This window comes from Cyclopterus lumpus, chromosome 15, assembly GCF_009769545.1.
Source record: "Cyclopterus lumpus isolate fCycLum1 chromosome 15, fCycLum1.pri, whole genome shotgun sequence".
Classification (NCBI taxonomy): Eukaryota; Metazoa; Chordata; class Actinopteri; order Perciformes; family Cyclopteridae; genus Cyclopterus; species Cyclopterus lumpus.
In genome coordinates this window covers 4,557,073-4,571,252 of record NC_046980.1, presented here as the reverse complement: position 1 = coordinate 4,571,252, position 14,180 = coordinate 4,557,073, and the positions used below count along the sequence as shown (strand labels likewise).

The window sequence follows — 14,180 nt, the reverse complement described above, 5'->3', positions numbered from 1 at the left end:
AGACCCAACAGATGCCGCATCATTTCATATTCACTCCTGACCCAGCACACACACACATACACACACACACACACACACACACACACACACCCTGTATAAATTCTCCAGCTCCACCGTTTGACTTGTTTTGGATCTATTCTCTTCTCGGTAATAACCGCCAGTCTTTTTTTCTTCTTTCGTTGCATTTTTATTTCCAGTGCGTTGTGTTCGAGTCACCTGGGAGGAATCGGCATTGCTTATGAGCGGCGAGGATAAATAGTCTGTTTTTATTGGTGTGATTCACCGGCACTCCGCGGGGAGCTCTTGTGCTTAAACACACTTGTTTGGTTTCAGGTTCCCCGTCCGGCCTCCTGCTGCGGTTCTGCCCACAACGCAGAGAACGCTGTCGCTTTAACGTGCAAATTAAGTTTTTTAGTAGTGTTATGTTACTTTAATGGTCCGTCGTAAAGAGTCGGCCTCAGTTAGGATGGTCATATTCTTCAAAGTAAAAGATGTCATGTGTAGCCACCGAGAGACAACGTGGAAAATAAACTTTATTCTTCACTCTAACTCGTGGAATTATTTAAATTGAGGAATCACAAAAAAACGTCAGGTCTACTACAAGCGATCTAATTTAAATACACAGGGAAAGTGCAGGTGATTGGACACGGGAGGAACCAATCAGGGACAGGGCAGACAAATCACAGAGACAGGAAGTGCAGGGAAACGGAGAGACACTAGAGACGGGGACTTCAAAATAAAACAGGAAACAAGACACAACTCCAGACATTTTTTATTTTCTTATTGCTTATTAATAATATTATAATTGTATTTATTTGTACAGCAATAAAAAAAAAACACAACATGTTTTTTATTGCTATACAAATAATCCCTCTCAATATTCACTTATGCCACTAGAAGTGTGTTTATTTTCTTCACACACACACACACACACACACACACACACACACACACACACACACACACACACAAACACGCACACACATTTCTCATCCCCAGGTCCACGGGTTGTTTCTATATGATTTTCACAAATAAATAAATGCAAACTTAGTTGCAAATAATTAAAGTCGACTCTTGAGGTGTTGGACTTTAATGAATGAGGTGGACAGAAATACCTCCACAAGGTGATGACAGCGTTTTCTTTGCGTCTTCGACCTCGCGAGGCGACGACGACGATGAAGATGAAGATGAAGATGAGGAGTCGACAGCTCGTCGTACTAAATGGTCAAAAAAAATACTAAAAATACTAATCACATAAAAAGTTCACGGAAGTGAGAACTACTGTAATTAAGACCTGCATGTTCCGTGACGTGTTTATCCACCTACAGCACAGTGTGTGTGTGTGTTCCTCCTGCGTGCTACATTATTTATGAGAGCCCGTCTCATATCGCAGCAGAACCGCAGTGCTGCATTTACTGTCTTTTCATTTACCCGTCTTTTGGGTTTCTTTACGTTTACTCTCCTTTTAGACAACAGAGGATCTAATGAATGAAAAGCTCTGCCGCCTCCGAGGGGGGAATTCTTTAAATTGAAGTCGACTTTGTTCTGGTCGTCGTCTTCTAGTTTATACGTCCTATATGTTACTTTTTTCCTGGGAAGCCGACGCGAGGGAGACCGAATTGTCCATATATATATATATATATATATATATATATATATATATATATATATATATATATATATATATATATATATATAGATCAAGTTATTGTAATATACAGTTAAAATGGGGATTGCGTGCAGCGTTTTCTCTGTTCCTTCAAATAGATCTGCTTATTGTATAACAACCTCATTGCAAAGCGTTGTGATATCAGATCTGGTGTTCTAGAATATCTAGATCTTAGACTTTAAAAATTCAAGATTTTAGCCTATCACGTTATAGTTGAAGGGGTTTGTGACACTTTGGCTTTTTTTTACCCAGCCGAATTGATTTGTATTGGTGTTAAATTTGTTTTTGTTTTTTATTCCTCGGCAGTGATGACACAGCTCGACTCTGAACAACAAGCAAAAGAAAAAGGTAGATAGACGACGCCCACCTGTCAATCAACGTTTAAATTGACCTCAATTATGCCCAAATCGCCTCTCGAACCGGGAGACGGGGTGTCCGTGCCTCGTGGAAGTGCGTTTGTTGTAGTCGTTTAAAAATAAAAAATAATATTTGTGCCGACGCATCGTAATGAACAAACACCAACACGCGCTCCCGTCCGTTTATGATACTATAATAATACTATAAACGATCAGAAGCGTCTGATTCGCTGCGCTCGCATGAAGGTGAAAAATGGCGATTCCTCGCACTGTTAATTATGAATCCAGCGACAAGACTACAGAGAAACACCCGGTTATTAATAGAAACCGCAGCTTTGTGTTAATTGCTTATTTTTTATAACCAACAATCGCTTTTTTTTCCTCCTCTTTTTTTTGGGGGGGGGGGATACGAGATCAAACAATCAAAAGCCACTTTGAAATTCTAATGCGCAGAGACAGAATTGCGCAAGAGCTCTCTGGTTCTCTGTAACGGGGTTAAAACCCTCTGAAGACCGCGTGTGTTTGTTTGTTTGTTTGTTGTTGTTGTTGACTCTCCACTGGATAAATAAGTCAACAGCTGGAAAGACAACCAGAAGAACTAGATTGAGGTCCTCTCCTCCCAGTTGACTTTTTCAGATGCCTTTTCTTTTTCTTTTAAAAAAGCACAACAACTGGAGACAAAGTCCATGAACAGAGAAGTTTATTGGACACAGAACCAATGAATTGTAAAAATATCAAAAAAAAGTCAGATTTTTGGATGAGGAATCGCTCGAATTTACAATTTACTAAACAAAAATAAGCCGATAGCTTAAACAATCAAACTTCTTCAGTATAAAGAACGTCACACTGGTTTCTATGGAGTTTGCCCCCCCCCCCCCCCATTCATCTCCTTCAATTAGATGTTTGTGCTCTTCTTGCATGAGGCAATTAACATATTGTGTCATTTCTTTTCTCCTTCTTCTTCTTCTTCTTCTTCTTCTTCTTCTTCTTCTTCTTCTTCTTCTTCTTCTTCTTCTTCTTCTTCTACATTCATTACGGAATTGCACTCGGAGATATTCCGCTCTGAGTTCCAGGCGAGCATAATGAAGCGGGCTTGATTAAAGTTTAAGTTTTAAGGCCGTTTTGTTTGTTTCGCGCCTGCGCTGCCTTCCAATAAGCCGGCCCGTGGAGCTAATTACTCCGCGGTAAACGCTTCCCCGAGGTCTCTGGCGGTGTAATTCCAACCGCCGGGTGATGAGCGAAGGTGCCCGAGTTCATTTTAATGAAAGATTGTGTCAAAGTTAGGGAGTTATTGAACCAAAAGACATTTATTAAGGCGGTAAGTAGGCAATATTGGACACAGACACACAAAGCAAACTTAAATTTTAAACAGAGAAGCTTACAGTGTGATTACTGACTTGTTTGTTTTCCCGAATAAAGGCTTTTCTTTTATTTTCTGTAACGTCCTGCAGACGTGGTGTTGTGCGCTGATTGCTCCGTGCTTGGCAACGCACTCCAATCTGCAGCTGGGGAGATTAGCATGTCTGGACCAGTGAATGCCAAAGTGTGTGTGTGTGTGTGTGTGTGTGTGTGTGTGTGTGTGTGTGTGTGTCGGTGCTGTACAGTAAGTACGCATGTGTGTTTTTTTTTAGCTCGCATTAATCGAGGTGACAGATTAGAGGAAGAGGTTTAATGTGGCCAAGCAGAGCTGTGTGTCTGTGGATGGACGCTGTGTAAACAAATCAAAGAGAACACACACACACACACACACACACACACACACACACACACACACACACACACACACAGAGTGCTGCATTTGCTTTAACCTCCGACCACACAGACTATCTCCACAGTCACATTAACAAGCTCGCCAACTCACCACTGCACAAACATACATTATATAGATTGTTTTAGTTTTGCATAAAGTCAGAGGCATTGTGCATAAACAAGACGGGGGAACAGCCTAAAAAAAAAAACAAGATGGCGTCGGACAAAATGCACATTTTCGAGGGCTATAAAAGGAGTTTTCTCCCAACAGTCCAAAGACGAGCAGACTAAAAGAACTGGTCCATCACCACTGCAGGTTCCTGTCCTGCAGGAGCCCGCTAAGCATCCATACGCATATTAATAGTGCGGTCGGGAGCACATTAGCATGACGCCGCTGTCGTTTCACTCATATTACGGCCTCACGGAGCAGCGAGAGCTCGGCTGCCGACTTCTACTCTTGCTATGTTGTTATGCATCACTGTAATAATATTGCTTGTGTTTCCGTGATTATTAATCTTCCACTTTGGCAACATCTTCCCTGAAAAGTCGCACTGTGTCGGACGCTCATCCAGAAACAAAGGGGAAAAAAAAAAAAAAAGATTCTTCCAAAAAGTCTGAGGCAGAAATCATTGTTTTGATTCATAAACAAGGACCAGTTTCAAATCAGACAACAACAGACGAGCGGGCGACTAATGTTGTGCAAAGCTTCGCTTTAGGCTTGTTGCTCCTCCCCCAAAAAAGCCATGAATATCCGTGGTATTTTAGAAGGGAAAATGGGTCGTAACACGCGTGTGCTGCAAAGTACTTCTGACACGCTAATGTATACGATGAAAAAAAAAGAAACCTCCCCCCGGTGGACTTTTCTGTTGATCCTCTCGTTGAGAATACGTAATTTGAAAAAAACATGAGACGCGGTACATGTTGATGATGCTGCGCCGCTATCAGCGCGGCCCAGGTGACCGCCGCCGCGGAGCCAGATTAGCTTGAAGGTGCCGGTGTTCCGAGAAGAACCAGGGAACTTCAAAAAGCAGCGGAATGAGAGAGGCTGGATGGGGAGGATGGAGAGAGGAGGGGAGTTTTTTTTTGTTAGGGACACAGCAAGGACATCTCCCCGGAGCCATATGGTGGTGGAGATAGTTATTTTCTTCTTTTTTTTGGGGGGGGGGGGGGGGGGGGGGGGGTTGTGTTTGTCTGTCTGCTCCGTTTAGGATTTACTTTTTACCGGGAAGCGCCGCAGGCCGGCCCGTCTGTGTTAATACATCTCCTTCCGTCCCTCCATCCCTCACCTCCTCTCCGTTCTCACTCCACTCGACCATCTCGTGTTTTTTTTGGGGGGGGGGGGGGGGGGGGGTGGTTCTCCGGGTCTTTTATTCATGGCGCTGTCCGAGAAATCTGCTCGCGGTCGTCACGGTGACCGACGGCGGATGTTGTGGGAATGGGTGCTCCGGCTTTTATCGCCAACTTTACACTTGACTCTGTGATTCGACTGCGAGACCTTTACCCACCTGGCTCTTTGTCTGTCTTCTCGGGGCGTCTGCATGTCCACGTGGACTGATGACTGATGTAGAAACCACTGGTTATCTGGTAACGGATGTAGAAACCACTGGTTATCTGGTAACGGATGTAGAAACCACTGGTTATCTGGTAACGGATGTAGAAACCACTGGTTATCTGGTAACTGATGTAGAAACCACTGGTTATCTGGTAACCGATGTAGAAACCACTGGTTATCTGGTAACGGATGTAGAAACCACTGGTTATCTGGTAACTGATGTAGAAACCACTGGTTATCTGGTAACCGATGTAGAAACCACTGGTTATCTGGTAACCGATGTAGAAACCACTGGTTATCTGGTAACCGATGTAGAAACCACTGGTTATCTGGTAACCGATGTAGAAACCACTGGTTATCTGGTAACGGATGTAGAAACCACTGGTTATCTGGTAACCGATGTAGAAACCACTGGTTATCTGGTAACCGATGTAGAAACCACTGGTTATCTGGTAACCGATGTAGAAACCACTGGTTATCTGGTAACCGATGTAGAAACCACTGGTTATCTGGTAACCGATGTAGAAACCACTGGTTATCTGGTAACGGATGTAGAAACCACTGGTTATCTGGTAACCGATGTAGAAACCACTGGTTATCTGGTAACCGATGTAGAAACCACTGGTTATCTGGTAACTGATGTAGGAACCACTGGTTATCTGGTAACGGATGTAGAAACCACTGGTTATCTGGTAACCGATGTAGAAACCACTGGTTATCTGGTAACTGATGTAGAAACCACTGGTTATTTGGTAACTGATGTAGAAACCACTGGTTATCTGGTAATTGATGTAGAAACCACTGGTTATCTGGTAACCGATGTAGAAACCACTGGTTATCTGGTAACTGATGTAGAAACCACTGGTTATTTGGTAACTGATGTAGAAACCACTGGTTATCTGGTAACGGATGTAGAAACCACTGGTTATCTGGTAACCGATGTAGAAACCACTGGTTATCTGGTAACCGATGTAGAAACCACTGGTTATCTGGTAACTGATGTAGAAACCACTGGTTATCTGGTAACCGATGTAGAAACCACTGGTTATCTGTTGTTATCAGCGTTTGTTCAACCTCTTACATTTAGGCTGCGTTATTGATATTTTGAAAATGGTTGCCATAATCTGTTTTGTTCTAGTTATTTACTTTGCACCTACTCTTTAAAATGTATTTTCTTTTTTTTCCAAACCACTCGTGATTAATTACGAGTATTTGGACACTCCGAATGGTAATCTGCCCTCTGATTATAAGCCACGCCCTCTTCTATGACGTGTTTTTTTTAATTGTGCTCATTACTCAGCCGCATACAGGAAATAGAAAGACAGAAACAGAATTATTGACTGGATTAATTTAACTAGGCAGTTGGGGGGGGGGGGGTTTCCCCCAAAAAAAGGATGGCGTGTTGGCCGGGTTCAGGCTAATAAAAGGCTCGGTTACGGGAAGGGAACCGTGGTGGTTTTTGGTGGTTCATGTCAGCCCTCTCAAGTGCTTGTAGTTGTCCAAACCAAGTAGACCGGTACCTGTCTTTGCCCGTGGATCATCTCGTAGCCCCGTATCCAAACGTAATCGTGCACATTGTGATATGCATGTTAAAAAAAATAAACCAAAGATCAAAGCCGAAACCCGGGGAATGGATGCTTTTGAATTCAAATCGTGCAGATAAAAGTGGTTGCAGTGGAGCCCCGGAGTCTTTAAGCTCCCTCCCTGCACACGGGGCCGGTGTGGGTGTGTGAGTCCGGGTATGTGTTGCTAAACATATCTCTGTACTCACGTAATCCTTGTCCTATCATAAACCAGTGGACAATGATGATCCTAATCCTGCTCTAAGAAGCTTTTCATAAACTGGAGGCACACACACAAACACACACACACACACACTCTCTCTGTGGCGCTTCTGCAGAACTTTTGAATGCACACTGTGGATGAGAGCTATATTTACCTTAAAGCATTTTAAGATCTGGGTTTTTAAAGTGATTGCAGACTGACTGCAGGTGTGTTATCGCATCAAAAATACTGTAAGCAGGCTTTCAAGTGCCTGCATTTCTTTTTTTGGGGGGGGGGGAAAGGTAAAAAATACTGTATTTGTTTAATTCCACATTCAAAGCATTCTCACGGAAAGTTCAGCATCACTTTGATGTCGGCTTAGTTTGTTATTCAGATGTTCCCCGGAGTCGATTCAATGTGCAAACACTTAAGTGACACAATTTAGTGCAAAAAAAACGGATGCAATTCAGAAAGTTTTATATATAAATATACATTTTGTATTTAATATCAGAAAACACACACCATTCAAACTGGTAGAAGCATCTCATTGTATTCATTACATGAAAGTACATTAAATCTCAATGTCAGATGAAGGTCAACCCTTCCATGAGCGATAATAATAGTTGTGTTTTCTTGAGTTGACTTAGCCGCGTTTCTAGCGACGGTTTTGGAGAGAATAAATTTTTGGGCTTCAACGTTTGTGTGGTCGGAAGTTGAAGAGAGGTCTTCGGGAATTTTCTTCCAATTAGCAAGTCTGAATTGTCGATGGGCATTTTACAGATAGAGAAAAAAATTGTTTTTGTTTGATCCGAATTCATATTATGTTGACATTTATTTGGCATCCACCAATAACAGATTTCATCCAAGTAAAAATGCATTTTTAAATTCTTTTTTTTGTTTTTTTTTTTAACCCTCTGATCAACATTTTTCTCTTTTTTTCTTCACCTTTTTAAATTTCTCTCGTTAAAATGTTAAAGTCGTCTCCCTTCAACAGAAGTGTTAGAGTGCACATGTGCAGAGTTACAAAAACAGCAACGCATGAGAATAAAGAGTAATTCCGTTGCCCTTTTAGTGTGCAAGTAATTATTTATTTTTTTTTCATGTTTTTCTCAACGAAATCTTAATTTCATGGTGAGCACAGTTGAACATATCCACACTCGTTACCCTCGAGTGTGGATATGTGGTTCTCAAATGGGGGGGTGAGATTTAAAAAATATGTATTTAAAATGTGCATCAATTCAAAAATCCTGAATTTTAGATATTATACATTAAATCAGACGCTGTGTAATAAAAAAAATATTTCAACCCAAGATTATCTGTGCTGGTTAGAACCACTGCTCTAAACTGTAGCTTACTTCATTTAAAAACTTTTCTCAAACCTTTACATGCAGCTAATTCCTCGAGTGTAGAACGATTTCAGTCCAATTAGCTGCTCGCACAAAAACTGCTGTTGCACTGATGTTAATTTAATCAGGAAGCGTATTAAACTGACTCTCAACTAAACCACATTTTCATTTCAGATACCTGAACAAGTAGCAGGCTGAGTGTTAACTTTAGAACAAGTGGAAGCCAAATAGCTCGTGGGGATTAAATGAGACGCTCTACACACACACACACACACAACACAATAGTTTGCACAACACAGTGAACTCTGAGAGCAACTGGTTTTACTGGTGTGAGTTTAAACTGGTTGTTGTATCATAGACTCATCGCATCTCAAGAATATGACTTTGTGGCAGGATGAATAAATGTCACGGTATATAATCGGACCTTAACTCAAAGTCACATTTGCATTACACACCTTAGTGAACAGTCTTGTGTCAATCTATTTATTATTTATTTATTACATAAGTCATTAAGTGCCTTGTTCGACCATGAAATTGTATTCTTGACAAACACATCCTCTCATCTCAAGGTCTTCATCAAATATGAGCTAAGTTGCACGCTGTCACTCGATGACATCTCCATGGCGACTGGGCAAACGTCATCCGCTGATGAAGACCTCTTTGCATTAGGGCTTTTAAAAGCTCTGGCAAAAGCGAGTAAGTGGACCTTGAGTTATGAGCTTTTTGTACATAACCGTAACGTATTGATCCGGAGCATTCGTGACCAATTACATTCACATAATCTATGGTCACTGAAAAAAGGTGTAGAATATTCCGATGCTATAGGTCCGTGCATGTTTCTATACTTAAAGGGGTCTCCCCCCCCTTTTGTGTTCATGAGGAAGTGGAACACGTTGGAAGGTATCATGGTTTTCCCTTCACTCTCTTTCCACTCCCGGGCTGTGAGACCAAACGGTGGACTCGGCGCCGTGTGACCCGGTTCAGAGCGCCGCAGAACGAGATATCATTTCATTCTATCGTTGCACCGCGTCCGTCGTCTGTGATTCGCGAGGCTTCCTCCTGAGGCCGTCTGCAGGAAGTCGTCCTGTTATGACTAAAAGCACTTTGTACGTCCTCACTACTACTGGGGTGTGCTTCTCTCGTATGCAGTCACACGATAGGCAGGCAGCAGTAATCTAGAGTCGAGCGTTTGGCATTGATTTCGCTGATTAACACAACATTAACATGAGAGGAGGAATTAATGAGTCGAATCAAACGCTCCACGATGCACAAACAATGATAAACAGGGGTCAGACGGAAACATCACTGTTGTTTATGGAACGATAAAACTTAACAAACGTAACAGAACTCTTTAGTTTAGCGTTACGTGATTCCCAAAAATATATTCTAACGCTGTTACCTTACAACCGCTGACACTACAACGGACACTGTTTCTACGACTGCTCGGTCGTCCTTCAATCAGAGGATCGGCGGTTCGAATCCCCGGCTTCCGCTAGTCCACGTCGACGGACAAGACACTTAAACCCCAACATTGCTCACGTAGCTGTGCCTACGGTGTGTGAATGTTAGTTACTGCTGATGCACAGGTGGAACCGTAGCTCCTCCCATCAGTGTGTGAATGGGCGAATGATTAGGGTCGTGGTTCCCAGGTAAAGAGTGAACAGCATTTACCTCTGATGGTGGAAGTAATTACGTATAACAATATGTTTGTGATAATAGTAATTAAGTATAAAGAACGAGGAAGTCCACATGGGGAGGGGTTCGTGAATAGTTACCACATTAGCATCTCCATAAATATGCTAGTATGTAACCTCTACTTGACATATTTACATACGCAAAAAAACTTTCTCATTTGAATCCCAACCACGATGTTTTCCTGCTAACCGAGTAGTTTCGTGAGCCTAAACACGCCCGAGTAGTTCCAGTTCACGACGTTAACCACGTGTTAAAAACTGCAAATGTTTAATAGAGCGACCAATGTGTCGTTTCTGGAGTCGATGGTGAAAGACGTAATCTGTTGTTGAGCTGGCAAGAAGACGTGTTCATTGATAGTTTAGTATAATAACATCGACAGTTGATTAACTGTAACTAACTAAAAGTTGAAGGACAGGAGAGCGTTGAGGTTGAAGAGTTGCGTCGTACTCTCTCTCTCCATCAGCTTCACAACACTAACAGCTGACATGGCAACCAGCGAGCAGCCTGGCAACAAGTTCCTGAGTGCAGACACCTGCAGATGGAGAGATATACACATTTATGCCCAGAAATACAATTATTGTCTCTAATGAGAGCGTCTCTGAGCCGAACACAGCGCCTCGTCCTCTCTTGTACCTGCTAATGTACTCCTCGGTTCATCTCCAACTTCACCTCGACAACAGGCAGAAAAGAACATGAACGTGCGGGAGCTCCGGCCAGCACCCAGTATATGTGTGAAGAGAAGCCACGGCATTTTAAAATGTACCTCTTTGAAGAAAAGCATCTTAATCTATAATAACTAAATAATAATACAGTATTATTTACATAAAGCAGATCATCACTTTGTCTGTAATGTACATTTTTCTGTAGATTTTAAGTTTTCAAGTTGTGGGGACAAGTTGTAATGAGATCTTCTGGACAGTAAAGTCCACTTTAATCATCTTTTAGTAGTGTGTATAGAAATATTGGTGTGAAAACAACGGTTGCAAGCATCTCTTACTTGGTTATAATCTTAACAAACAAAACTAATGGGGAAAAAAAGCATAATTTCTCACAAATAAAGTTACATTTTTTATTACTATGAAAAACGCTCCCATAATTTATCTTTCTGGATATTGGGAATATTCTCAAAAGAAAAGTTTAAAAGTAGAGTTGGCAGGAATAAAAAAAAAGAAAGTCAGATAGTGGACTGAATCCAATATTGGGGCAGAGAATATGGGTCCTGCCTCGGATCCTATATGGGAATCGTAAAGCTCAAAGTGTGCGATACGGCTTCTGTTGGGCTAACATTTGATTGGTTGGCCCAAGCGCCTGCTCTTGCCATTTAAAAATGGCCGCCAGTGGGTTAACATTAACCAAAGGGTAGCTTTCCACGTTCTACCGAGACGCTGACTGTTTTGACAAAACATTGATTGTGTACAATCTCGGTATGAGAACATGTCCTGCAAGAAGGTCAGACAGGGTTCATAGCCGTCTACCACCCTGACCCCCACACCCTTAACTTCTACAGGAGCTATAAACACATAGAGCGCACTCCTCTTTTTCTCTGCATTGACAGTGAAAGATGGCATTGGAAAAGTGCAGAGTCATCCAAGAAGGACATATTTCCGAGACATTGTGGGCTGGATGTGGGGAGATACCTTGATAGGTCTATGATCTATGTGATCATGTAACAGTGCACCGGAGACTTCCTGGCTTTGGGCCTTTTGCCGTTCCAACCAATGAGACTCTGTCCCACTGTGTTCAGCACAGATCAAGTTACTCTCCATGAGATGGCATTTATTTTTTGGACAATAAAAATGTACCTGGTGTACTCTATATTTGCTCAGATGAGGTTCTGTGTGGTAAAAAAACAGTAGAAAGGTGTAACGGTGGACAAAGCCTTCGTGAGACGCAACTACCCGACATTGTGACCCAACGAGCCACGAAAGTGCGATACTTTCTGGCCGAAGTTTCCAGAAAGTATCGCACTCCCCCGCTTGTTCACCTCTCGGACGCGTCGCAGCGGAGTACAGTTTGCAATTCTTCTCCCGCTCGTCCATAATGGGACGGTTGCCTCTCTCTCTCTCTCTCTCTCTCTCTACCACTGAGTGATTGGCTCAGTAATGTAGGCAGAGTGCTGTGGTGGCAGGGTAATTGGCCGTGATTTAAAAAAAAAAACACGGATGGCTTAAGTGGGAATGCAGTTTGGAAAATGAATGGTTCTTAATCGAACGTGTGTGATTTGGTTTAATATGGCGGAAAGAAAAAGACTCCACTGAGGGCTTTCAAAAGAGACTGGAGAGACTTCTGAGACATGTTTAAACCAAAACGACGAGTTGACCGACCAAAAAAAAACCTTCCAAATCTCTTTTAGCTTTTTTTTTTTTTAACTTCAAATCCTAATTTGTCTTCCTATTTGATGTTCAACGGTCATAAGCCGGCCAAAAAAATCCAAAACATATGATTGAGTTGGTATTGAGGCAATTTGAAACCTACAACGCTACTCTTTCAATCTGCGGTTGGCATTTGGGAATTAATTAACACCTCTTTTCTTGCCCTTGGAGAGTCCTCCTTGGTCCATTATAGTTTAGTTTTTAAGAGTGCGGTCGGAAAATCAACTGTCGGTTAAAGTAGATGAGCATGAACCGTTTTCAAAGTTCAATTCACGGAAAGTAAAATGGTGTGCTTAAATTAAAAATATAGTTTTTGCTTGCAGACTCGAGGGCAGCCTTGGTTGGAACAGAGGGTTCCTTCAGAGAGTGTGCAACGTGTTTCTCTTTGATGGCCGGAGAAGGTAATTACGGTTGTGCAGTAGAGAGAGAAACAGGGTGAAGCTTCACAACGTCTCTCCTAGAATAACCAAGACCCGGGCAGCGGATGGACTTAATGATCAGTAGATGTAACACACACACAGACACACACAAACAAACACACACACACACCTCTAATTGTCATGCTTTAAACTTCCCTTGTAAAACCTCAGACCGCTTCATCAGCCACGTCTTTCTGAATAGCGTTCTGTTCTCGTAGCGTAGCGCAAACGTGCTAACGCGACATGACGTGCTAACGCTACACGACGTGCTCGCGCTACATGGCGTGCTAACACGCTCGGCTAATGTTCAGACATTGTTTTAACGTATAAAACGTGACGTTTCAGAGGTGTGTATTACTTCACAGCGTTGGACCACGTGAAGAAAACCTGAAACGGTTATGGTCAAAGCCACACTATGACGTAAGAAATACAAAGATATTAGTCAGACTTCAGCCAACATATACATGACTTTTGAGCATCTTGTGAGGTGCCACTCACTGACGTGTGTCAAGGTGTGAACTCCCCCCACCCCCCAAAAGATCTGAAACTATTTTACTTTCTTCTATCAGTTCAGCGCCTTGAAGGCCATTTTGTCAATCAGCGTTGCTTCCCGTGTTGTCATCTCTTCCTCTGTCTGGATAGTCTGTGTTTGTCAGTGTGTTTTGATTCCGCCTGCATGTGGAGATGAAGAGCAGATAAAGAGTGTAACTGTGCAGACGAGTGGAAAAGTCTCCAGGGGCGAAAAGCCACTGCAATCAACCAAACGGAGATGACATTAACCCCCCATCGGGACACAGGCCCGCGTGTGTGTGCGTGTGTGTGTGTGTGTGTGTGTGTGTGTGAGTGTGTGTGTGTGTGTGTGTGTGTGTGTGTGTGTGAGAGAGCGTTCTCTGATCAAGTTGAGCCGCCCTCATCCGTCACTTTTGGCATCATTACCTCAAAACAGAGAGGGCCGTGTTTTTTCCTCATACTCCGCGTGTTTGTGTATTTATTGAGTACGTCTGTTTGCCTGTGCACATGTGTCCGTGCGTGTGTGTTGATGATGCATTTGAGGGTGTTTTTCAGACAAAAGCTCTTTTAATCAAACACACTTTCTTTAATTATGTGAGTCTTAATGATGCATAGAGCTTTGTTGTCTTCATTAAAACAGAACAGCTCTCTCTCTCTCTTTCTCTCTCTCTCTGAAGTTGAACTATTCAAACTTTTTGAAGAGGTGTGGAGGTAAAACCTTGTGCCAGTCGTGTCCCGGTATTTTTAT

General features: G+C 42.4%; 1 protein-coding gene across 1 annotated transcript in view; it reads left to right on the top strand.

Annotated features, from left to right (window-relative positions):
• The window catches only part of atrnl1a (attractin-like 1a), a 229,704-nt gene that overhangs the window by 120,327 nt on the left and 95,197 nt on the right, over positions 1-14,180 (top strand). The gene's annotated exons all lie outside the window — the stretch shown is intronic.